The sequence below is a fragment of the Colius striatus genome, chromosome 1 (genome assembly GCF_028858725.1).
Source record: "Colius striatus isolate bColStr4 chromosome 1, bColStr4.1.hap1, whole genome shotgun sequence".
Taxonomy (NCBI): domain Eukaryota; kingdom Metazoa; phylum Chordata; class Aves; order Coliiformes; family Coliidae; genus Colius; species Colius striatus.
The window spans coordinates 41,295,417-41,320,552 of record NC_084759.1 but is presented as its reverse complement, the minus strand read 5'-3'; positions in this window follow the sequence as shown (position 1 = coordinate 41,320,552).

Below are 25,136 nucleotides of genomic sequence, written 5' to 3'. Positions count from 1 at the left end.
TTATTTTTCACATTCTCATGGAAAACGTACAGGTTTTTAAAGTTAACTACGAACTTCTTTCTTTCTGCTCCTTGGCATTTTTAAGACATGGGGAAAAAAGTAATTTGTAATATATTTTTTTCTCCTTCAGAATGTCAAACTAAGGAGTAATGAAGTTGATAATTACTTTGCATATCTTTTCATTATTTGAGATGAGGGAATCAACAAAAGCAGTCAGTTTCTTTCATCATAGGCTTGATATTTCCTCCTTGGCACCAAAAAAAAAAACAACCCCTATCTGTTTCTAAAGCAGCCTACCAAAAAATTAAAATCCATTCACTTTAATTTTCCTCTTTGTCTTCTAACAATATTTCTTTCCTCTGTTTTGGTTTTTGATCTACTCACATCTCCAGTTTATAGGATCTTTGGTCTTGGCCTCACAAATTTGTTGTCATGCCTAGTTTCTTTATATATTTTTGAAATCTCCATGTGTCATCTACTATCTATTTCTATTGTTTTAAATTCTCCTTATCCTAGTAGAGAAAAGCAACAGTCTCTGAAATCCACCACCTGTACACCTAGGTTGACAAACACCTATCTCCATTCTCCATTTATAAACCTGTTGAATGCCATGTTTGCAGCTGCTGTGTGACTCTCGTTCTTTCACTGTGTCTCTTTTATGTCTGGTGATATTGTTTGTGAATACAACTATAACTTTTGATCATCTCCACCTTTTTTGATCATCTCCTTAGTTTTAGCTTCTAAATTGGTTCCATATCCCTAGATATCTTTGCTGTTTCATCACTGTTGGACACCTCCTCAATTTAAAATTCAGCACTCTGGCCTTTCTCGACCCTTCTAACTCTTAGTTCATTACCTGCTTATGTCCTTGACTTTATCATCTAAAATATGTTCAAGTCTCTTTTCTTTCCTCTCTAAAATAATGCTGATCTACTTTCTACCTAGAGAGAAATTTATTTCTTTACGACAACAACAAAATTCTCTGTGGTATCTACATAGTTTCAAACTACATCATTAGATAACCATTGGTACAGCATCCTACATGTGCATTACATTTTGAGTTGGTAGTTGTATCTGCAATATTAGGTCCTACAAATTCTAGAATACTTTCCTTCCATTATTTTATGTAATTACTTTCAAAACTATTTAATGTGACTTTGTTTTGATGTGGTTTCTGCAACATCCAGTATGTGTTGCACAACTTAGTTGTGTGTTGCATGAAAGGATATTTCCTTTTCAGTTTGTTTTTTGTCTTCTTGTTTAAAAATTAAAATATAGCCCAACACCTCAGCACCATGATTAAGCCTAGACAGAAAATGCCACAGTTGCTATGAAATTATGAAGTGCATATTTGGTCAATAGTTCAGTAACATTTTTGTATTATTTTGCTTTTTACGAGTCTTTAACAGAATAATGTAAATATTGAAATTGAAAATCAGTTGATGGTGATAATTTATGGTCAAGTTACAAACTTCTAAAAATAAGTGTGACAGAGGATTAGTTGTTTCAGGAACTGATATTGTATACCAGTTAACCACTCATTATCTTTAGACAAAAAGGAAGGAAAAAGATTAATCAGCTATCACACAAAGACAATTACAACTCGTAGAAACTGAAAGTCTTTTGAAATCTCTGTGGAGGTATGACAATAAGGAGTAGAAACAGCTGAATTTTTTAGAGCTTATTTGTGAGAAATGTATTCGAAGAGGGAAAAAAAAGTCCACAATTAAATGTATGAAGCAGGAAGACACTAATAATACAAACAATTGTCTAGTTTTTAAAAAAAATAAATCTAGTTTAATTTTTTGTTTGATTTTGGTTTTAAACAAATGTGTGTTCTTGCATCCTTGTACTTCAGCAGCAAGTGGATTCATTATGACCATTAGTTTCCTGTGGTGATGTTACATTAGGTACATTTTCATCAGTACTGCTGCTACTAGTATCATCAGGTAATGTGGAGATTAAGATAAACAAAAGATTATTTCCTTGTATGGTCAATATGAGTTTTAATTTCAGGGAAGACAAAGAAACAAATCCCAAGAGGGTCTGAGCACCTACATCTCTATTGATTCATCATTTTCAGTCTCTCTCGGGACCTATATATATTAATAATGTCACTAAATTGCTGCTTAGATCTGAATGCAGTGTGTTGACAGTCAAAGCTCATCAGCAAAGTTTAGTTCTTCTCTTCCTTTTTTTTTTTTTTCTCTTCTTTCTAAACTAACCTTTTTAGTCCTTTCAGTTCATTACTGAGTCGGAAACATCATTGTCTAGTGTATTTCCTCACTGTCTGCTATCTCTTCCTCTTGCATTTAAAGAAATAGTTACTGATTCGCTATAATCATTGACATTTCCTCTGCTTTCATTTGTTTCTGTACTGCTAGCTGTTTCCTCAATTTCATTATTATCAAACAGCTCTTCAGTGATAGACTGCTGTTCCTCATCTTCATATTGATAATTTTATTTTCACATGCATCATCCTGATTGTCAGCATCTTCAGTGCAGTCCTCAGAAGATGAGTCATTTACAAAAGACAGATTTTCATTACTGGAGTCATCTTTAGAGTCAGAATGTGTTGGTCTGTTCTCAGGGATATTGTTTGCTCCTCTGTGCCTTTCATTATCTCTTGGAAGGGATGTGCCTGATGTACTTGCTTGGTCATTATCCAGATAATTAAAATCAAATGTACTTATTTTGTAGATTAAACAAGAACATTTTTTATTATGATTGTTTGCCTTTGAAGCTTTAAAAACATCTTAGTATAAATGTTGAACTTAATTTCACTGGCTATTTAAACATTTAATGTAAGAAATATTTTCATTCAATAGGTAAAACAATGTTAATTTTTAATAAGCTTGCTTCACAGAAATATATATGTTGACATAGGGTCATTTTCTAAAAAGTGGAGGAAGATACATAAAAATGCAGCTTGTGGTAGCTTCTGTACAAACATTGTCATGTGCATACATTACTGCAGTTACCGGTAAAGACCAGGTATGGTAGACGGTGAAAAACTTAAGAGTAATTGCAAACTGTATGTAGGTAACATTTCTAGTTGATAGAAGGCATAGAGGAAAGGGCATATATGTTATAAATTAGTGTTGGCAGAGTCTGAGACTTTTGCTAACCTGCCTAGCCTAAGCTAGTAACAGTGGCTCCCTCCACAGTCCATGAAGAAAACTTCATGGGAGAATCACAGATCACAGGGACGTGTAGAGATCATCTAGTCCTGATTACACAGGAACACGTTCAGGCAGGTTTTGAAAACCTCCAGAGAAGGAGACTTCACACCCTCCCTGGACAGCCTGTGCCAGGACTCCCTCACCCTCACAGTAAAATAGTTTCTCCTTATGTTTAAATGGAATGTCAGTCCACGTTGTAGGTGTCTGAGCTAAAGATGAATTGTTATCTGGAGCTGTTTATCGCTGTATATTGATTACAGATTGAGCCTAGATGTTCAGTTGCTGAAGCTAGGTGAGATGCAACCTTCACAAAGACACACTGGACAAGTTGGTGGCTATTGCTGATGCAGGAGTTCATTCCTACTCAGTTGCTTTTGAGCCACGTGTTCAGCCACCCAGTCAGTTTGCTACCATCAGCAGACTTCATCAGGGTACAATTGATCCCATCATCCAGATCACTTATGAAGACACTGCACAGTGTTTGGTTCAATATTGATCCTTGGAGGACCCCACTCGTGACAAGTTCCCAGTTTGAAAAGTTGCTGTTTACCACCACCTCTCATCCAATTCTCCACCCACTGCACAGACCGCTCTTCTAGACCATAACATGTCAGCTTCTCTAGGAGGAGGCTGTGGGGAAACTATATCGAAAGCCTTGGAGAAATCCAAGTAGACAATGTCCACTGCTTGCCCAACATCAACTGAGCAAGTTACCTTGTAGAAGGCAATCAGATTTGTTAAGGATGATTTACCCTTGGTGAATCTGTGCTATCTTTTCCCCATCATGTGCTTCATGTCTTGTGAATAGCTCCCAGGAAGGTTCATCCTATAAGTTTCCCAGTGACTGAAGTGAGGCTGATGGACCTACAATTTCCTGAATCCTCATCTTCCAAGACCTTCTTGAAGATAGGGGTGACATTAGCCTTCTTCCAATCTTCTGGGACATCCTCCAGTCTTCATGACTTCTCACAGATTATGGAGAATGACCTTGCAACGACACCAATCATCTCTCTTAACATCTTCAGGTAGATGTCGTCAGGGCCCATCAGTTTGTAGAGGCTCCTGTAAATAGTTTATGTACGAACTCTTCCTTTACTGACAGTGAGTCTGTGTTTGCATCAGCCTGGATTTTAATTCCCAAAGCCCAGCACCCAACAGTGCTGGTAAAGACAGAGGTGAAGAAAGTGTTGAGAACCTCTCTTTTTTTTCGTTGCTTTTGCAGGCATTTCCAAATCTGGGGAAGCAGATTTAACCTATGGATTTTTATTATGCATATCTGCAAGAGTGTTATGAAATTTGAATCAATATGTTCTGTAGTACTCAATTCCCATCAATGTCAGCCTCCTTAAAATCACTGTGCTTGTATTTTCGTGTACAAGTTGTGTCTTCATGACTTAATATTTCTAATAATATTTGTACAAGATGTACTGTAGATGAAGCCTCGTGGTGTTAATCATGCTTGGCTCAATCCCTTGAACTGGATACAGAATAACCTCCTTTTACATTAGAGTTATCCTCTTTGAAGAGTCCTCACTTATGGTGGAGGGATTTAGAGTGTCAATGAATGTGATCTAGTTGATCATATTCCTCTTATTTTTACATGCAGTAGGGAGGGAATTTAAGCACTATAAATTTACAATAAATGGAAAGGATCACAGTAAGTTTTGCAAGCATTGACACATTATTTTACTTTATTTACCTTTTGGTTATCTAGTCATTTTTAATCTTCTTTTTGTTCATCAAATTTCTTTGGTGCATTTTCTTGGGCTTTCATTAAATATAAAACCAATATAAAAAGCCATACAACCCAGCTTTATATCTCTACAGTTTGAGTTAAACTAGGACTAGTAGACCTTTTGTTTTCATTATGTCATCTTCAGTAACACAATGAATGTTGTCCTCTGAAAATTATGTAGAATTTAGTGAAAGAAGGGGACATAATCTTTGGAAATATGTAAAAGTCAAACAAAATAATTTTTGACAATAATAAATTCTCTGATAAAAGCCAAAAACTATTTCTCAATTTGGTAAAATAAATTAAAAAAAAGTTAAAAATATACTTTTTTTTAATTATCTCTCATTTTTACTTTTCAAAGATTTGGAATAAGACTTTGTTGATATGAGAAAAAAGAAAGAAGTTAAAAGAGAAAGAGTTAAGAAAATATAAAATTGTAGCCTGAACTAATTGAGCCAAAAAAATTTGCACAGCTCTAGTTGCAAGTCAAAACTGAGTCCAATCCCATTGTACCTAGGAACTGTCTTTAAAGCTGGGCAAAGGCATCTGAAGGTCACTTTTTTCCCATCTGGACAGTATATATGACTTCAAAACACATTGTCATGCCAATCTGGGCAAGGATTAAGCTTAAAAAAAGGCTTAGCCTTTAGCTTGGCTTGAGAGGTTGTTCTAGAGCAAGCCAGGGACATTTTGGCAGGTGAATATGACTAAGACGTGCAAGATTCAGAACCTAATAGCAACTTGCAGTGCTAGAAAAATTTAAACTTCCTAGAAGGCTGAAGTAATTTGGCATCTTTCTTCTCTGTCTCTAAGAAAAGGTGACTATATTGAAAATACACTGGAAATGCTTCCTTGTAAATGCTATTCCTATGCATTGTCCTTAAGACCAATCTCTGCCAGCATCTGGAAGGAGCTAGGTTGTATGACAACAGTATGGAAAATCATGGAGAAAAGTGTGAATTTTTGTATTGGCCCTATTTTATTCACTAGCAGAGAGGTACTGACTGTCTCTGGGGCGAACCTGAATCTTGAAGATGTGTAGCATCTCTGTCTCCACCTTTTCTGCTGGTTGGATATATAAAGAAAATCTTGCTAAAGATAGGGGCCTATGCTCAGGGAAGGATTTTAAGCTTCAAACAGCAAACATGCACAGACCTAGGATATTTGCCTAAGCTCCCTGGAAAAGCAGAAATTTAGTCTTGCCCTCAACTTAGTATTTATTACTGTTTAGGGAACTAGAGACCTAGTTATAGGTAGGATTCTATATGTCCAGATAGAGAAGGTGGAAAACAGAAGGAATTTTCTCCTATGAAGTACTGCAAAAACTTTATTACATGTCTATTGGTTGTTTTAGTGCAGAAGTCACAGAATCACAGAATCTCAAGGGCTGGAAGGGACCTCAAAAGATCATCTAGTCCAACCTTCCTGCCAGTGGAGAACCACCTAGAGTAGGTCACACAGGAACTTATCTAGGTGGATTCTGAACGTTGCCAGAGAAGGAGACTCCACAGCAGTTGAGTCACAGGAGACTCCACAGCAGAGAAGGAGACTCCACAGCAGCCTGTTCCAGTGCTCTGTCATCCTCACAGTCAAAAAATTCTTCCTTGTGTTTCTTTGGAACCTCTTATGTTCCAGTTTATACCCATTGCCCCTTGTTCTATCATTGGACATCAGTGAGAACAGCCTGGCTCCATCCTCCTGACATCTGCCCTTTACATATATGTAAACATTAACGAGATCACTTCTTGGTCTCCTCTTCTCCAGGCTGAAGAGTCCCATCTCCCTCAGCCTTTCATCATAAGGGAGATGCGCCACTCCATCACCTTGGTGACGCTGTGCTGAACTCTCTCCAGCAGCTCCCTGTCCTTCTTGAACTGAGAGGCCCAGAACTGGACACAATATTCCAGGTGAGGTCTCATGAGGGCAGAGTAGAGGGGGAGGAGAACCTCTCTTGACCTACTGCCCACAGCCCTTCTAATACACCCCAGGATGCCATTGGCCTTCTTGTCCATGAGGGCACGTTACTGGCTCATGGTCATCCTGCTGCCCAATCAACAAGGACACTCTGTGTTCAGGAAGTGACATTGGCAGTGGGGGCATGCCAGGGGAGAGCTGGGGTGTGTGAAAGGGGTTGTTTTTTTAGTGAATGTTCCTTTCTTATTGTTCTGCTGCTAGCTTTACTAAAATAACCTGGTTTGGCAACTTGTCCAGCCCTTGGGAGTGCCTAGACAAAGGCAGTACAATACAAGCGCTAAGTATTGCGAGCAGATGACTTTGTGTGTCTCCTTCGTTATCCTGAGAATCCATACCTCACTTGGGAATGGAGCTGCTTTTCATATGATTGGTGAGATGATTGATTTTCACCTGTGTTTGAAAATTTCATACATTTTTGGGAAATGAAAAATAAAATGCTTTCCCGATGGCCTGCTGTAAAACATTGCAGCTACTTGCCATGATGTTGACTTTCAACAACTGAAAATTAAAGGTCTACTGAAATCATTTTGCTCCCCAGTGATTTAGAGACCCAGTCTCACCATAATTTAGAGTCAACTTTTCGTCCCCGCATAGTTCCATGATTTGCAAGCTGTTTCTGGCAGCCATCGTTGTCAAACCAATGATATTTCTTCTTCTCCTCCTCACTTTTTGGCCCTTTTCCCTCATAATTAACTTCTTCGTCAGATTTACAGCTATTTAGGTCTACCTTTTCTAAGAGATATAAACTCCTGAATGAAAATACTGTGATACGAGTACAGTTTTTAACCATTTCTTTGCCTGATGTGATTGTATCTTTTATATAAAAAATTCAAATGGAAAATATCCTTCCTTACAAATGTACTATTTTATTTCATATACATCATATTCTTAGACAAAGTAAAACTACAGGTTCACATCTTCTGACATGTTAATAACTTTTGAATGCACTTAGTTTTGCTCATATACAATCTTTAATAGCAAATTGCTGTTAGTTTTTTAGGCAAAAATGAGGAAAATTTTAAGATAATGCTGCAACTTAGATCAAAGTGTTTGGAAAACTGCAGTTAACTTTAATCTTATTGAATGTCTTTGCAGAAAGCAAGTAGCCTGATGCACTTGTTACAAGTGTTGCACTCTATTTTCTGCTCTCACCTCTCTCTCACGTGTAATATCTAGGGCTGTTCATATCCTCGTGGGATTTTGTGTTTCAAAACAGTAAAAAGACAACTGATCAATGTAGGTGAAAATGAACATTAAATCCGAGGGGGAAGGGACAAGTAAGTCCTTTGGGATTGTTTTTTCTGGACCTCTAGAAAGGCCCTACCTTTACCTAGAGCTGAACCTTACTTTTTCCCTTTGAGACCTTCAGCAAATTTCTGGATTCAAACTTATTGCTCTCTCCTGAACCATGTAACTTTTTAATATGATAACTGGATTCATGTTTCCAGCGTTTATACTGCCAGCTGTGTGAGGCCAGTTGCTTCATGAAGTCCTCAAGGGCCTTTGTATGCTCTGTTACACATCCTGATTGAGAAGGAATGCTTCGATCATTATCTTTGAGATTTAAAAACTTGTACTTTCATTATGATCTGCAGATGCTCATTTCCATTGAGAGAATGTGATCTAATCAACTGTGAAATAAATCTGATAATTCTGCTTTAGGTGATGCTCTTGAACACATTTTATTTCAGAGAAATCCACTTTTGTAGAGTCCATTTTGCCACCAAACCCAGTGGAAACTGCTTCTCAGTAGTAAATGTCATATAACACAACACCACTTAATAATTCTGATGAAATGGAGAGCTTTGAGCCCATTCCTCATTGACTCATATACTTGTTCATCTTATCAGCATCATTTGGTACCTTACAACTTTCATCAACAGTTTTACAAATTTTACGAGTAGAATGATTTACCAAAATGCAAAGTTGGTTTCAGAGACAGAAGTTTTAATCTCTTTTCCATTCCTTGAGATGTCAACGTGTATGTTCTGTAATCTGAAAGTTGGATACCTATAATCTCATTGATAATGTATAAAATAAAACTTGACTTTGTTGTCACAGGCGAGAAAAAACTGTCTCTGTCCTCATTATTTGAATTGTTATAAATGCCATGAACCACGTCCTAGTTGTGTTAGGTGCTGTACAAAACCTGAACAAAAAGTTGCTGATGGATGTAACAAGATTTGAAAACCACAACAGATTGATATAGACAGAGGAGGGAGTAGAAGGAAACAATAAGTCAGTGTGATGAGAAGTGTTGCCGTCACTACCAACCTAACTGCTGTCAGGTCTTTCATAGGCCTTGCAGCAAATGGATTTGAAGGTGGATGTTTTTGGAGAGCTCCCAAGCATGAAGGGTAGCATGAAAGAAAGTATTTGAGTATGCAACAAATGAATGATGGGCATAGCCATTTTTCACTGGCTGGTGCTGGGAGGTGACATTCTGACACAGAGAGGGGAAAAAATAGCATGGTGGCTAGACCATGAAGGGCCTGGTTAGTAAAAGATGTAGTTAGGGGAGGGATTTATAAAAAGAGTTGATATGGTCAAAACATCAGCCTAGAAAAATGGAAAGCTTGCATTTGTCATGAAATGTTGCTGTTTTCAAAGACTGAGAGGACGAAATACTGGGCAAAACATTCCTAACTGTGTGAAAGGCTGTCCCCTAAAGAAGATATGTATAGCAAATCTAGAGAATTTAAGTATAACTTTTACCTGAGCCGTAAGCATGATGTCTGGAGTATAAAGAACTATCCAGAGAAACACAAAAGGAATAGCAGAGAAAGAATCATAGAATCATAGAATCATAGAATAGTATGTTTAAGCCCCATTGAACTGAGATGACAAAAAGGCATTTAGAAAATGGTGTTGGAAGGAGGAAAATCACTTTTGCTGGCAAGATATGAGTTAACTATATACACTTTATCACTGAATTTGCATTTGCAGGTGAGATTTTCTTAACACTAAGGTAACAGTGGCCCAAGTATGTTTATAGTCCTTCTCCATCCCCAAAGTTAAAGGACGAATGAGACACTAAAAAAAACACAAAGAAGGAACTAAAGATTTAAGACTATGAGAGGAAAGCGGGTGATCAAAGGAAGACAATTTGAAGACGTTTGAGGAGTAAAGATTAAGTCTGAACTTCGACACTGAGAAAACAGAGGCTATAGGGAAAGAAGTTTCGAGAGAGAGTAATTTTAGAGGTCTAGAAAATTTTCACTGGTGACTGTAAACACTATATTTGACGACGTTACAGATAGAGGGGACTGCCAGGCAAAGATGAGTGGAAGGCATAAGATATGAGAAGTTTCAGCGCTAGTTTCTACCCATTACAGGAGTTCAATAGAAGTGTTACTTGTGATCATGTTTGGGTAGCAACACATGGTAATTCTTGTCACAGCAGATTGCAACGAGCTTTGCTCTGTTCTGATCCCAGAGTAATCTGAAGTGAAATGAATTTGTCTAAGATTTATACACTATTAACTAAAACAGGTTTTCTAAATCAAATACTGAAATGTTGGAATGTTCTAGCAATTTGATAATAGTACATTATCCTTTCTCTTTATAGTTTCACTGTAATTTTTTAGAGCTTGACTGAGAAAATTAGGCTTAGTGGGATCATCTGTTCTAGTTTATTTATATTTCACAATAGATACACTTAAAATTCCTCCTTCCCTTTGAACAACTTAAAAATAAAATCTGAAAGCTGCTAAAAAACAAGAAACACTTCTCCTGCATAAAAATTCAAAAAGCTAATTTTAAAGAAATCACTATATTAAAGTTGTACAATTAGCAGCTTTCAGTTTGACGTATTTTGTACTTGGAAATGTTTCCTTGAATTTTATAAAAAAACATTTTATATAACAAGTTAAAAATAAATCTTCATGGTGATTTAGTAGTATGAACTGAGATTAAAACTTCAAAGACAATTGCAAATGTGATGCAGTTACTGAACATGTGACTCTTTGAAAACATCGTTCTGTAATATCAGAGTTAAATGTCAGAGCTCTGCATTACCCCTGAATGGTATAGTTGGCCAATGTTCAATGACATGAAGGGAACAATACTTCATTGTATCATTTTAAATAAATTTTCCCTGTGGTTTTCTTTTGCCCACTAAATGTTCAGCACTAAACAGACCTATTACTGTGTGGTAACAGTCTGCTAATGTGAAACATACAATGAACCAAAACTCCCACCTTCTTTCTGGGAATAAAATAATGAACTCAGAAGTTGAAGCAGTGTTCAAGATAAGGGATTTTCTTGTTGAATAACTGTTTTGATAAACTAATGCTGAATACACATTGCCAAAGAAAACCTAACAATGCTAAATATAAACTAAAGCAAGGCTATATGGGGTTTTTTTTTCCAATTTGCTTTTGAGTTTCCAAGAATGGTACACAAGCGTGTGTACTTTCTTATCTACATGTTTTTAGTTTTGGGGTGGGGTTTTTTTGCTTTATTACAGCTTGGATAGCTACTTTTTATCTGTGAACACTGAGTGCAGTTTCGTACTTATAACAGATGAGAAATGTGGCAAAATTTCCTCAGAGTTAAGTCTTGAGAGATCAAATTTACATACTTTACTGCTTATGTTAAGAATCTTCATCTTTTGTAACATGTAGTCTACTTTACTGCTTTAAAATTGTTGCATGAATCTTCATGTCACCAGAAAGATCTGGACTCCAGGACTGGGCAGAGCCACAAGCCATATGACATGATCGCACTGCTGAGCACAAGACATGCCTCCAGATATTGGACACTGGGCCTGGAGTGATAGCCACGATAGCCAGGGGTACCTGTCTATTCCACCCCCAGTAAATCAACACTTGCAGGTTCTGATCTCATGATCTATAGTGGATTGAAACCAATCTGTCTCTCCACTTCTTTGCATGAGCATAAAGAGAAAGACGACCAAGCATGTGGATTCTTGGCTTATTTAAAATGTCATAAACTGTATTCATAGATTTTTCTTCTGTTTAGCATCTTCATAGTAATACCTCCTTAAAACGCTACCCAGCCACTTAGGTACAGGAAAGTTTTCACAGAGGCTGGCAGTCAGGTTTGTGCATCAGTCTACACATCACTTATTCAGCATATACTCATGAAGTACAATAGACAGCACCATGCCAGCAAAGTTCACAATGTATTTTCTCATATGCTTCATCTCTATTGTTATAAATATTGTAACCACTTTACTTGCTTCTCAATATGCATTAAATGAAGAACAAATTATTGGGTCCAAAGTACTAGTTATGAGGATCTGATTGTTCAAAAGACTGGACATTTCTGTTTCCCGTTAATGTTGGAGACATATGTATACTATGAAGACCTGTCTCTTCAGTATCCATGACTATTATGAAAGCTTACTTTTTATTGTAATTTAGAACATAGATTCTTTTGCTTATAGATCATACTGCTGTTTATAAACGCTTCAAAGGTGGCTTTACATTGATATAAACAATGAGCAATGAAAATGGGACATAATACATGATGTTAACTGTCTAATTTCCAACCACTCCATCTGCATCTCACTTTGTTGCTGGCCTCTATTACTTAACATGCTACTAACCATTGGGAAGAGATGACAATTGGATTCCTCCATTCCTGTATAAACACATAGTAAGAGTCAGGTACTTTTTCATAATCTATTCATTTTTATGGAGTATTATTATTATTTTTATTATTATTCACCTAACAAACTTGTTCATTGAACACTAGTGAGCTTTCTTGCTGGAGATAAAAATGTTGTTTTGTGTTGTTATCCTATATTTGAAGTTTTTCATCAGAAGTAGAAACTCTGGAACTGAAATTTTCTGAAGAACTAATAAGTGTTTTGGCCATAGACAGTAAACTATTCTGTCCAGCTGGTGCAACTTATGTTTTTGGTCAATGTCTTTTTTTTCTTTCCTAAAAGAACCGTTATATTCCACCTTTGCCATCTCTGCACAGGTTGATTCCTGTATAAGATTTCGGAAGCTTATGTGGAATCTATGATACTTCTGTGACTGTGACAATAAAATAGATGGGATTTGTACAATATCTGCATCAATTTGTGTCATTTATTTTGAATCTAAAGACACAGAATGATAAGAAAATAAGACTTTTCCTGAGCTTATTCTCTTCACTGTGTTCTTACTACTTGCCAGAATCCTAAACCCTGTCACGTAGTGAAAATCTTTACCTTGCAGCTGGATTTACTGAGAAAAAATCCTACATATCATTCCAGACAGTATTTTAATGAGCTTCTGTGTCACTGATTAGCAAATCTATCCTGTGCAGATTCTTAGTCCAGATTCAAGATGAGTGCACTCAGGCATAGCAGGTAGTACTGACTAACAACTGCCATACTGCTTTTCTAATAATCTCTCAGAAGGAGAAGTCAATTAAATAAGAAAGAAGTGTTTAAATTTTTTTAAATAGTATTTATGTATTTGTAAGTATATTACTTTATGTTTACCTCAGAACAAGTACATCAGAGGAGACAAATTCTCATTTGACTGAAGAAGGTGAAATCTGTAGCAGTTCTTTCAATGGATGTTGCTTTATGATTCTGGAACTGCCCAAAGTTCGAAAAAAGTGAAGTTTTACTTATGTTCATAGAAATTTTATTGAGTGAAGGGGAAAACTTCATCCTTTTGCTTTACATGATATTCTAATATGCCTAAACCTGAACAATAAAGTAGGGAGCAGTAGTAACAAAAGATATGTTTGTAGTGATCACTACAATGTAAGTAATATGTAATATGTGTTGTGACATACCTTTTGGCCTTAGGTACCGAAGTCTTTATGCCCAAGTATCACATTGATGTAGTGTAGGCAAAATGTGACAAATGTGAATAATTGAGACCAAGCCACAATTTTCTAGGATGAAATGGAGCCAGCTGGAGAGGGAAGAAGGCATTTTTTATGAGCTTTCCAGATAGGCTCTAAGGAAGTTTCCCTGAAGCTGCATCAGGAGCCATAAATGTCTTTGCTGGAAGATAAGATTTTGAGTATCTTACTCCAAGCCTTTTCAGTTGTCATCCACACTGCCAACCATGAGCATTAAAAAAATCGTGAATCAATCTTCCAAACAGCTTTGAATTGGCTTAAAAATTATAATATAGAGGATAATATGAGTTTTATGTATCTTGATGCAATTCTAGGATGTTTCATGACACCTCTTTCTTTACCTTTCTTTAAGAGGCTGATATTTCAGTAAAAGAAAAAGAAGAATAGCATTATTTTATGATAATCTGGGTTCATGAGAAAACCCCAGAGTTCTGGAGGCTGGACTGAAAACGGGGGGGTTTACTGGCACCAGGAAGAGACCCACACAGGCCCTGCTTTTCTATGATCTAATTAACTAGTCATTGAGTGGACAGTCCAGGGAAAGGGAAAGAAGAAAGCTGTGGAAATAACAGGTAGGGAATGGTTGCTCATTTGGAAAGCATAAAAATTTCTATTGCTCCTCTTTTGCAAATTTTATCACTAGGTGAACAAGAGTTGAAAAGCTGGATGATCACAGCAACAGCATCACTAACGCATTCAGACTTCTGTCACATAGTTTGAGGCAATCTAACAGACACTGAATTATGTGAAAACTTATTGTCATGACAAAGACCATAAAAAATGGAAAATGAGACAATTAAAGACCCCGTGACAAATTTTATAACGAGTATAGAAAATAACACAAAGGTAATCCATAGTATTATCTTTTCAAGGTTCTTCTTAGATGTTGTAAATAGGGTTTATGATACTAGCTATTTTTTTGCCACTTTGCCATCAATCACCCTGAGACATTACTAAACTGTTACTTATCTGCTGACAGATAAAATGAAACTTTAGTGCTGATATTACTGAAGTTTTATTAGTGAGCATCAAGAGCTTATAGCAACCAAGAGAGAAAAAACCCAAACTTTGTTAAAATATTATGCAGAGATTCTTCTTTAGTTCTCGTGTTTTTGATTTGTTTGTTTGTTTGTTTGTTTTTTTTTTTCACTTGAGTCATTTGAACTGACTGGAAAAGAAGATAATTGATCTTTCAGTTACTAGTCATGGTTGAAAATTCTTTTTGTTTTGGATTTGTTATTGAATAAGCATTATGACATACTGTTATCTGATACCTAGAGAAACTTCAGGTTTCTGACATCTACTCTTTTATAATGGGTATATAATTTTTGTGGTTTTCTTTTAGCTTTCCACTGTATCCAAATTCTGGGTGCAGGACAGTGTTACAGTACTTGAAAAATAATTATTCAAAATTAAAGTATCTTTATGTCTCTAATTCTTATTAGTAAATCCACAGATTTCTGCAAGAATGCTGTTTCTGTTTTCCAGTTAACTTTGATAATAATAACAAAGAAGATATCAGTTCAAGGTAGGTATTGTAGAGAACATCAATATTTTAAAGTTTCACCAAGCCAGGAAGAATCCTGAGGCTGAATTGTTGAAATGGTGGCAAAGTGCTAATTAAAACCATCTAGGTTATCTGTTGGTGAAAGTCTCCTCAGAATACATCTTACCAAACCTTCTTGTCTAGTTCAGCATGAAATGAAGCTGGCTGAGTTTCACCATAGTCTGTCTCTGCAAGTATAAATTTTAAATATATTGAAGCTTTATTTTTGTTTAATATTTTTCTTTAAATAAGGAAGAACAAAAATCAATGATATATCTGGGATTTGGCTGCTTCAAATAGAGGTCAAATGAATAAGAGTTGGCTTGGTATTAAAGATAATCTACAATGTCAAGGTAAATGTTTAAAGCAAGCAGTTTTTAAAATACTGATTTTAATAAGATGCATGACCCTGACGCTTGTTATTTAGTCTTGCACATCTTGCTAGCATTTGCTTTTCTAGACTTGGACTGCAGAGAAGCTTCTGTCATTTGCTTCAGCAGCAGATGTACGTATTAGTTTTCTTCATATAGCAATTTCTCAGCGTACTAAAGTTCTGTTCTCCTGCCTGATCCAGTGACAGGCTCAGCCTGCTATTTTACCTAACTGAAAATTAAAATTATTTTAGTACTTCATTTTAGAAGTCCTACTTTTAACAAGTGTAGTGTTCCTTTGTAATTAACTAGTGATATGCACATATATTATATTGCAGCTAGTACAATAATGTCTTTTACTTTTGACTTCTCATGTTTTGATGGCATGAAAATATGTAGATTTCACAAAAAATGTCGAATTGAGATGGTACATGAAAACCAGCATATATAGAAGACAAAGCCAAAGAAACTTACAGTAGTTAAAGAAGCAGAATGAAATAAAATGAAATTAATCTTGTAAAAATTAGTTTGAAAGACAAAAGAAAATGCATGGATAAGAAGACGATTTGGATAAAATCCTGAAAATGCTGAATTCTGTGGGAGCTTTGCCATTTAATCAACTCAGCCAATACTTAGCCCCTGGCAAGTAATACTCAAGGAGATCAAGGGATGGTAGATGGCAATAAACTAAGTATGAAGTTGAAAAAGTTTGCTTATGTAGGCAGTTTGATGTGTTGGATGTGTAAGTGTCTCTGTTAAAAAATCCAATTCAAAATAGCATATTCTCTAATTGGTATCTCTTTGCACTTTAGCTCCTATTTCAGCCATGTCATTAATTTTAAACAGTGTACTTCTCTGTGTGCTGTTTTTTATGATTCATACAGTAAAGGGTGACATTGCAGTTAATTTGGATATGCTGCACACAGAAGTGTGGACTGTGCAGACCTTTATGTGATCAGTGCTTCCTGTTGTAACATTTACTGTGTCTTTTGAAGTAGACACCAGTCTTCTATGTAGTTCACCATAGTTCCTGATGGAGGACTTCTGATTTCTATTCAAATGCTGTTCTACTACTGTTTGCACTTGAATGTTCACAAAGTTGATAAGTCATGCTCAGTGCACCATGGCTTCAAGATGATCTTGAAGCCCTTTGATAGAATCATAGAATCACAGAATTGTTTAGGTTGGAAAAGACCTTTAAGATCATTAAGTCCAACTATTAACCTAGCACTGACACATCCATCACTAAACTGTGTCTCTAGGAACCACATCTATACATCTTGTAAACACCTCCAGGGATGGTGACTCAACCACTTTCTTGGGCAACGTGTTCCAATGCTTGAAAAATCTTTCATTGAAAAGATTTAGTCCAAACAAAATCTCTCCTGGTACCACTTCAGACCATTTTCTCTTGTCCTATCACTTGTAACCCGAGAAAAGAAACTGACACCCGTTTCTTTACAATCTTCTTTAAAATAACTGTAGAGAGTGATAAACCTCCTCTTAGCCTCCTTTTCTCTGGGCTAAACAACTCCTGTTCCCTCAACTGCTCTTCAGAAGACTTGTGCTCTAGATCCTTCACCAGCTTCATTGCCTGTCTCTAGACACACTCCAGCACCTCAGTGTCTTCCTTGTATTGAGGGCCCCAAAAATAACAGAAAATTCAAGATGGGATCTCATTAGTGCCGAGTATGGGGGCCAGATCATTCGCTAGTCCTGCTGGCCATGCTATTGCTCATTCAAGCCAGATGTCATTGGCCTTGGCCATGTGAGCACACTGCTGGCTCATGTTCAGCTGGTTGTCAACCCCCAGGTCCTTTTCCACCAGACAGCTTTTCAACCACTCTGCCCCAACATTGCATAGGATTGTTGAGGTCCAAGTGCAGTACATAGCGCTTGGCACTGTTGAATCTCATACAGTTGGCCTCGGCCCATCTATCCAGCCTCTCCAGGTCCCTCTGAAGAGCCTTCCTACCCTCAAAGACATCAACACTCCCTCCCAACTTGATGCGATCTGCAAACTTACTGATGGTGCAATCAATCCCCTCATCAAGGATGTTAATGTTAATCAAAACGGTTCAGCAGTGAGCCCTGAGGAACATCACCGATGATTGACCACCAACTGGGTTTAACTCCCTTCACCGCCACTCTCTAGGTCCAGACATACAGACCTTTTTTTACCCAGCAAAGCATACATCCATCCAAGCTGTGAGCAGTCAGTTTTTGGCTGATTTGAGAATGAAATGGGAAATGGTGTCAAAGACTTCATAGAAGTCCAAGGAAATTACTTCCACAGCTTTTCCCTCATCCAGTAAGAAGGTCACCTTGTCATAGAAGGAGATCAAAATAGTCAAACAGGACCTACCTTTAATAAAGCCATGCTGAATGGGGCTGATCACTTAATAGTCCCATATGTGCTGTGTAATGGCATTCAAGCTAATCTGCTCCATAACTTTTCCCTGTCAGACTGACAGGTCTGTAGTTCCCCAGATCCGCCTTCTGGATATTTTTGTACATGAGGCATCACATTTGGTAAATTCCTATCAACTGAAAGATTTCCCTTGAAGCCCATTGCTTCACAGATGTACCTTCTTGGCCACATAGACTCACCACTCTGCATTTTAGCAAGTATATAAACATACTGGTGATGATGGAATTACTCTGCATAATCAGTGTACGTTCTATACAACATTTAGCTCTCCCATGGTTAATGCCATGAAAGAAACATGATATCACGGGTACACTTACTTTTAGGATTCTCATATCAGAAATTGCATCCATGAATATAGATTACTGGACTTTTTCCTGTTTTTTTAAAAAAAAAAAAAATCATGAAAAGGCTCTAGTCTCTCATGGGCAGAAGTTCTTATGATGATAAAATGGTTTTTATTAGGAAAAATTTCCTCAGACTAAAATTGGTGGTGTAAACAAGAGAATGAAAAGATACCTTTTTGAGACCTAGTGGACAAGTTTCTTCTCCTCAGTTACATAGGACTTTTTAAGATCAAAGGTATTTTGTTTGAAGTCTGAGGATGTAAAAGTTTGAGGATGGTTTCCCTGAAAAGTTAATAGGGATGAAGTTTGGGTAAGATGGTTAGATGAGAAATGTGCTATCACTGGATGACAGAATGGTAGGAGTTGGAAGAGACCACCTTCTTTTGCTGGACAGAAATAAAACTAGAAGGGTGAAATGGGAAGATCTAAATTAGCTCTATTTTCACATATGCCTTAAAATATTTTGGGATGTATTCTAGCAAAAACAACTAGACTATAAATATAGAAACATAGTGAGATTTATTGTCAGTTGGAGAAAACATGATGAAACCAGGTTGTCATGCCTGGAACATATATATACTAATACTGCTCATATCCTTGAGCTGAGGAGGAACTGAATCCATTAATTCTTTTTTTGTAGCAAAGACACCTTCATATCATAGTCTTCATAGCTACTGAGTCCTTAAGGTGGTTTACCAGTAGCAGCAGTAGTCGAGAGCAGTTGAGTTGAACTCAGCAAGCGGGAACAGCAAGTACTCATCATATGCAGCAGAGAAAAAAAAACCCCAAAACTATTTCAAATGGCAGATATTTAACAAGTTAGTTACAGATCCCTCTGAAACATATTTTTGGACTACTTATTTTTCTAAAATGTCTTGAGCCAATGCTGGGTTTTTTAAAGTGTTTTATATTCTGTCCTCTGAAACTGAGCTCAGAGAACTGACTGAGGAAAATTCATAAAACTCTTGTGAAATAGACTCCCAACTCATAATAGAGAATATAGAGTAGGGCAGAGTAGGTAGGATGTTCCTTTGAAATAGAAGTCACTGGATTAAGGTGTAGGTTAGGATTTCTGAAAGTGCTACAATTCCCAGGAAAATTCCTTAGACACCAGGTTGTTGGGTTATTTTCTGTCATTAGTATTTTTCTTTGAGAAAAAGGTGAAATCCTCAAATGGTATGGGATATTGATGTTGAATTTTTAGTAGCTTCAAGAAACATTTTATTTCTTCTTTTATGTGAGCAAAGGTAGGATTTCATAACCTAGATTTAAAAAAATGAATGTTTGGACAATTTTCATCATGCATCACTTGATTCAGCAGAGTAATCAATAAGAAATGCCCTTGAAAAGTAGTTCAACCAGTCTATTCCATATTGGAGGTCTCTAGAAGGAGCATACAAAAGAATTAAAGAGCATAGTTTATAAAGAAAAAATAATTTTGGAAACTGAAAATGCAATGTACTCCTTGGAACACAACATTCTGAAATAACTGTTGGATTCACAAACAGCTCAAACTCAGTGTCTCATGCTAGGGCCATGAGGAGATTTAAGTGTGTCTTGTGCCTTTTTTCGACAAATCAGAAGTATATCAACTATGTGTGTCAGCAGAACCAGATTAGAGATACTAAGAGTCTAACCCATGGAATGATTTGAGGTCCCCACCTGTAGAAATGAAAATGCATACATGTCATAACTCTTCTTGCGCTCTGTACAAGAGGCAGCTCCACTGCAGTACCTCATCCTGCCATTTGCTGTCTGATATATCTAATCTGCCTTAACTGTCCAGTCTCTTGTTATGATTCATTTCCTTAATATGTGTTTGTCCTCACACACAATTTTGCTACTTTACATAGAGAAGCAACTCTTTCTCCTGCTGAGATACAAATGCTGGAAATTCTGAAGTGGAAAATTATATCCTGAAATAGTGCAATTAATCGGTATATTCTCTATTTTACTTGTGAGAACTGTTAGTTTTACACACTGTAAATGCATAGAGGGATTTTTTTCTTGCATCCTGTTTATACGACTCTGATGATTCTCATTTTTCCCACCACGTTCACATCATGGCTCAACACTGGCTTCAGTCATGTACTGACTTTTCCTTACCTTCAGATTTAACTTATGTCTGGCTGTTTTTCTTCTATTTCCCTCTTTACTCACCTTAGATGTTTCAAATGTTACTTCCTTTAAAGATCTGAAAAATGTTAATTTTGATTTTAGCACAACTTTTGTGGTAATCGGGGATTTTCTTAAGTGTCAGGTTCTTATATTCAAACAGAACATAAGAGCAGGTTGTGATTTTCATTCCTGTTGCTTAACAAGAACAATGAAGGAAATAAGAATGGATTTTTAGCACTTATAAATGCAGACTAAAATTGAAAATTGCAACTTGAAGTCTATGAAAAAACTTGAGAGGTATACTTAGACTAAGATATCTTTGCTTCTGATCATCTAGAATGGGGACCTATTCAGAGCACGCAGCAGTTCCTCCTAACAGAGGCACCTGGGAGTCCTTCCAAGAGAAGCAAAGGTCCACTAGGAAAGAGATGAAGAAAATGCATGCACTCTTGTCTTGCCTTCATAAAGTTTTGCAATGTGGGTAGGACATAGACTTGTTCTTAGATCCCACTTTATACTCGTCCAAATATTACCTCCTGAACCCTCACATAGATTTCCTGCTGTCATCCTCCCCACCACCAGTCCCTGCCAACCACCTCTTCCAACTCTCCTATTACCCTCATACCCATCACTTGTCCTAAACATCTTTACCCACATCTCCTGACATTGAAATCTCCTTTACTTTAAATGAGTTTAAAATTCAAATGACTTCTTAATAGATGCTGGTGAAATGCAATATTGCCACCATTTGTCTTTGATAAAACACCATTTGTCATTATTGCTAAAGCCTCTGTTCCTCCTCCCCTAAGTCTGCTGACAGGAAGGAGGTGTTATTGCTGCTTTTGCTGCTGTCACATGTATTTCTTTGTTGTTGTTGTGTTGTGTTAAAAAAATTCCCACCTTAGGTCTTGCTCTAATGATATCCGAGGGTGGTATTTCTTCAGGGGTGGCAGTTCCTCTACTTGATCCAATCTCAAAAGTGACAGAAAGGCAGAACTCCTACTTTGCTAATGCTTTACCCTTCACAAAATGCAGAAAAAGAGCATTATAAATACTTGTAATACTCTCAAGCATTTTAATGCTACCCTCAGATTTGAGAAATTCAAATCCTCTACCACCTTTTCTCCCAAGGATTGGCCTCTTCAAAGCTAGCGCAGTGCAAGAAGGACAAGGGAGCTTTCTGTCTTGCTTTGTCTGTCTGGCTATCTGGGCTGTTTGTGCTTTTGATTAGTGTATTTTTACACGGCAAAGCATAAAGTTCAGTCAGCAAGACCTGTGACAGTGGAGAGACTTGGTTTTTATGACTGAGTGGCTGATCGAAAAGATCAAGGAGTTTCTGGAGCAGGGAAAGCGGAGGAGCAGCAAGGATGCACGCTGGGAGCAGGCAGCTCTCATGAGGGGATTGTACTACTTGAAGGCAGAGCTGAGGTGAATGTGGGGGATTTTAATGGCCCCCAGGGAGTACGAGTGACCAGAAGTGTGGTGAACAGGACAGACAAACAGAGCCTGGCAGAGCTCTGACCTCTGTGTTCTCAGCTGGAACCCAGATTGGACCCCAGAGGGAGCATGTGGCCACCCGGGTAACTGGATGTGGGATGTAGGTGGACCTGCTTCTGGGGGGGGGGTTGGACTAGATGATCTCTAAAGGTCCCTTCTGACCTCTACTATTCTATGATTCTATGATTCTATGTGCCCTTCTGTCAAGGGTGGAAGTGGCGAGCACTGTTGTGCAAGGTATGCCCAGGACAAACTTCTCTTCTGGGTGGCAGAGGTCTGTGAGGAGGTCAGTAGGCTAAGGAGTATTAGGGAGACTGAGCGGAAAGTAGTGGGGACCATTCAAAGGGACAGGATGCATCTATCACAAAGAGGGAAAAAACAACTGGTACAAGAGTTAGCATGGTTTATTGGGAGGGCTTTAAACTAGATTAGAAGGGGGAAAGGGGTACTACCAGAATTGATGAACATAAGCCTAGCGGCAGCATGCAGATGTCTGAGAGATGGTCTGCTGCTGACATCCTCAGGTCTGTCACCTTGCTGGAGGCTGGAGTTGGACATCTTTGTGGCAGCAGGGAAATGAGTGTTATTGTGCTAGAGAACATGGACATATCTGAAAACAGTCATATGGAAGTCAGGACTTCTTCCCCCCAAAAGGTAGCTGGATCGGTAATCCACCTGAAGTGCATCTACACCAATGCACGCAGAATGGACAACAAGCAGGAACTGGAAGAACTGGAAGCCATTGTGCACCGAGGGAAGTGGGACATCATCACTAGTATGGAAACATAGTGGGATGAATCACACAACTAGAGTGCTGCACTGGATGGCTACAGAAGGGACAGGCGGAGGAGTAGCCCTCTATTTCAGGGAGTGTCTTAACTATTTAGAGGTCAATGACAGTGAGGATAGGGTCCAGTGTCTATGGGTAAGAATCAGGGGGAAGGATAACAAGGAAGATATCATGGTAGAGATCTGTTACAGACCACCCAGCCAGGATGAGGAGGCAGATGAGAGATTCTTTAGGCAGGTGGAAAAACTCTCAGGATCGCTAGCCCTTGTTCTCATGGGGGACTTCAATCTATCAGATATCTGCTGCGAATACAACACAGCAGAGACAGTCCAGGAAGGCCCTGGAGGGAGTGGAAGATAGTTTCCTCATGCAGTTGGTGAGAAAGGCAATGAAGGAAGGTGCCTTGCTGGACCTGATGCTTGCAAACAAAGGAAGTCTGGTGGGGGATGTGATGGTTGAAGGTCACCTAGGGCATGATCACGAAGTGATCGAGTTCTCAGTCCTCAGAGGAGCAAGAAGGGCGATCAGCAGAACTACCACCTTAGATTTCTCAAGGATAGATTGACTTGTTTAGAAAGTTAGCAACCAATGTCCCCTGGGAGACAGTCTTGAAGGGCAAAAGAGTCCAGGAACACTGGATATTCTTCAAGAAGGAAATCTTAAAGGTGCAGGATCAAGCTGTTCCCATGTGCAAGAAGGTGAGCCGGTGGCGCAGAAGATGGCTCTGGCTGAATAGGGAGCTTCTGCTGGAGAAAAAAAAAAATGTATGACCTCTGGAAGAAAGGTCAGGCAGCCCAGGAGAGCTACAAGGCTATGGTGAGGTCATGTAGGTCATGTAGAAAATTAGAAGGGCCAAGGCTAATCTAGCATTTAAGCTGGCCACTAATGTAAAAGACAACAAGAAAACTTTCTATAAATATATCAGCATCAAAAGGAGGGCCAAGGGGAATCTTCCCCATTTAATAGGTGAAGGGGGAAAACTAGTGTGCAAGGATGAGGAAAAGGCTGAGGAACTTTATGCTTTCTTTACATCAGTCTTCAATGTTAAAACCAGCTCTTCTCTGGGCAGTCATCCACCAGAGCCAGAAAACAAGGATAGAGCATGCAATGAAGCTCCTGTAGTCCAAGGGAAAATGGTGTGTGACCTGTTGCTCCACCTAGACACACACAGGTTGATGAGGCTGAATGGAATCCACTCGAGGGTGCTGAGGGAGCTTGCAGAAGTGCTCACAGAGCTACTCTCCATCATCTACCAACAGTCCTGGCTCACTGGGAAGATCCCTCTGGGAGATGGCAAATGTGACTTCTATCTATAAGGGTTGGAAGGAGGATCCTGTGAACTACAGGCCTGGCAGCCTGACCTCAGTGCCAGGGAAGGTTATGGAACAGCTCGTCCTCAGTGCCATCCTGAGACACGTACAAGATAACCAAGGGTTCAGGCCCAGCCTGCCCAGGCTTTATGTAGGGCAGGTCCTGTTAGACAAATCTCATCTCCTTCTATGACAAGATGACCCACATAGTGAAAGAGAGAAAGGCTGTGGATGTAGTCTTCCTGGACTTCAATAAGGCTTTTGACACAGTCTCCCACAGCATCCTCCTGGAAAAACTGGCTGCCTATGGCTTGGATGGGTGTATGCTTTGCTGGGTAAAAAAATGACTGGATATTCAGACTTAGAGACTGGTGGTGAATGGACTTAAATCCAGTTGGCAGCCGTCCACCAGTGGTGTTCTCCAGAGCTCAGTGCTGGGCCCTGTTTTGATTAACATCTTTATCAATGACTTTGATGAGGGGATTGAGTGTACCCTCAGTAAGTTTGCAGATTGCATCAAATTGGGAGGGAGTGTTGATGTCCTTGAGGGTAGGAAGGCTCTCCAGAGGGACCTGGAGAATCTGGATAGATGGGCCGAGGCCAACTGTATGAGGTTCAACAGTGCCAAGTGCTGTGTACTGCACTTGGGCCACAACACCACCATGCAATGCTACAGGCTTGGAGCAGAGTGGCTTGAGAGTTATCTTATGGAAAAGGACCTGGGGGTGTTAGTCGACAACCAGCTGAACATGAGACAGCAGTGTGCCCACGTACCCAAGACAGCCAATGGCATCCTGGCCTGTATCAGCAATAGTGTGTCCAGCAGGGCCAAGGAGGTGATTTTCCTGTTGTATTCATTACTGGTGAGGCTGCATCTTGAATACTGTGTCCATTTCTGAGCCTCTCACATTGAAGTGCTGGAGTGTGTTTAGAGATGGGCAACGAAGCTGGGGAAGGGTCTAGAGAACAAGTCTGATGAGGAGTGGCTGAGGGAGCTGGGGATG